Source organism: Lathyrus oleraceus, chromosome 5 (genome assembly GCF_024323335.1).
Source record: "Lathyrus oleraceus cultivar Zhongwan6 chromosome 5, CAAS_Psat_ZW6_1.0, whole genome shotgun sequence".
NCBI lineage: Eukaryota > Viridiplantae > Streptophyta > Magnoliopsida > Fabales > Fabaceae > Lathyrus > Lathyrus oleraceus.
Window position 1 is genome coordinate 554958909 of NC_066583.1, and position 2435 is coordinate 554961343.

The window sequence follows — 2435 nt, forward strand, 5'->3', positions numbered from 1 at the left end:
ATGAAAAGAAAGCCACTGCCCTCCGATAGTGTTTCAAAACCACAGTGAAGTAGAAGCAATATGGAATGGTTAAAGTATCTGACTTGAAGGAACCTGTGGGAATTCAACTTGTTGGCAGCCATCATATCTGCCACAACACCACCAACTCGTGTTCCGAGATAAAACTTAAAGAGAACAGGTGTTTGTGTAAGCAGACCTTGAGAAACCCTTCCTTCATAAAGCCTTCTTGAACATCTTGACTTTTGAATCCTCCTTCTTCACCAAACGAATATTGATCAGTATTAGTGGTAACGTTCATGAAACCGTAGTTTCCAATGGGTCTATCGACTTGAAACCAATCGGAGTTTGTGATAAGTGTGGCATTGGCTTTAACTTTGAGTATTCGAAAATTAAAAGTGTGTGATGATGAGAACAAGAATGTGGGAAGAGGAATAGCAGCGACAACAGCAACCATGCTTTGCTATTTTTTTTTAATCTCCCTTTGGCAAATTTCCATGTACTGTTGCAAAATGTGCATTGACATCGGTGTTATCTTCATTATTTTTTCAGGTACTAGAGCCAGACAAAACTGCTGTTACTGCACCTCATCAGGTATGGCGACCACTGGATGAAGGTGGAGGTTTCCTCAGAGGAGGAAACGGATTACGTAGGTCCCAAAACTTAAGGCCTTCATGTCCGAAACAAAGTAGAGGCCTTGTATCATCACATTTAGACGAAGAATTTGTAGAGAATTTCCATAGGGAAACCGTTTCGTCATGGCATCCAGCAAGTAAATAATCATGAGGGGGCGTAGCCGACTACTCCACTGTCAAAGGAATGCTTTTTAAGCTACCACGCTTCAACATTGAACATTTGAAGACAGGCTCCAATCTTAGAAAACAAGGATCGGTGCCTTCGATATGCATATAAATTGCTCTCACTGCACAGAGTTGTCATGTGATTGATGGTTTTCCTCTATGTTTCTGAACTGTTAGTAAAAGAAATTACCATCGTGAATTTGGCCTAACTTACTAATGCCATATTTTTTTGAAATTTCTTGTAGGATTGGCATTACTGGTATGAATCAGCTAGGTGAACCATAATGCAAGCATTAGCGAAGACCACTAGCCACTGGAAACGTTAGCTTCCGAATCTGGTTAACAGATTTCCTGGTGTATTACCGCCAATTGCAGCATATCTGGTACATACAACACATAGGTAAAAGAATGATGTGATAGAGACTCATAGGGTTGTTGGGAATGCTTCTGATATGGACTTGCTGCAGGGCTATGTAACCTGGATATCCAAAGGACTTTGGACACTACTTTGGTGGCTGATTCTCAGACTTCTTGATTGAGGGGTCCGCATGAATAGCAGCATGATCCTTCTTACAAAGTTCCTCAATTGGTAAAAGAATTTACCTACAATTTCAAACCTTTGTAGTACCTTACTGTTGTCTGGATATGCAAGACCACCATACTGTTCTAAAGTGGTTTCTATGACATATGGGTCATTAGTAACCAATTTCCCCAACTGTTCTTCAATTAGTGGAAGCCTTGCAATTAGTGAATAATGCGTAGCAAGCCCACAGGAAACCATCTCTACTCCGTTGAGCTTCTCCCCTGTCAGAGCCAAGTACTCTCCTAAGTGACCAGGTAGACGTGAAAGGTAACAAAGGTGTTGCAGCATCGGGATGGAAACCAATAAGAACTTCAGGGGTAGCAAAAACAGTTTTGTCTGTTGCAACTCGGAATGTTCCAGGGATTGAAATTCCTACCCCACCACCCATGGTAATGCCATTCAGAAGAGCTACATGTGGCTTCAACTATGTACCTAGAAGGTACATAAAACCATATATTGTTCTAAAAAATTCTTTGCAGGCTTCCATGTTCCCTTCTTTTAATAAGCGATAAAGCGCAACAATATCTCCACCAGCTGCAAATGCCCGGCCACTGCCCTTTACCATGACAAAACCGAAATCAGGGTTATCTTCCCAACTTCTAAGAAGTCTACACAATCTAATAGCCATGGAGGTGTTGATAGCATTGAGAGCGGAGTTGGCAATTTACTCCTTGTAATTAAAATTTAAGTGCCACCTTTGTAAATCATGTATGTTTTAGACAAGCTATTGATTTGTAATGAATATGACATTGATGTGAATGAAAAATTGGTGTTTCTCGTAGAAAGTCAAAAAAATCTTTCTTTATATCTTAGAGACTTCATGTATTCATGTGGTGATGTTTTAAGGTTATGAATTAATCGCTTTCCATGAAAATGACGGTTGTGAGTGGATGGAAAAAGTGAATGAAATAGCTGAAACATGAATGAGTATGCGTATGAATGAATGGAAATTTCCAATGTGAAATGAAAAAATGTGAATGCAAATTTGAATATGACATATAGAAATATGAGATGGAATATGGATGGAATCTCTTTGAATTAAGATCGAAAGGGAA

The 2435-nt window shown here is 39.6% G+C and overlaps 1 pseudogene; it reads right to left on the reverse strand.

The window, feature by feature from the left end:
• Window positions 1–1119: 1119 nt before the first annotated feature.
• LOC127082023 (3-hydroxyisobutyryl-CoA hydrolase-like protein 2, mitochondrial) lies at window positions 1120–2044 on the reverse strand (annotated as a pseudogene).
• Window positions 2045–2435: the final 391 nt, after the last annotated feature.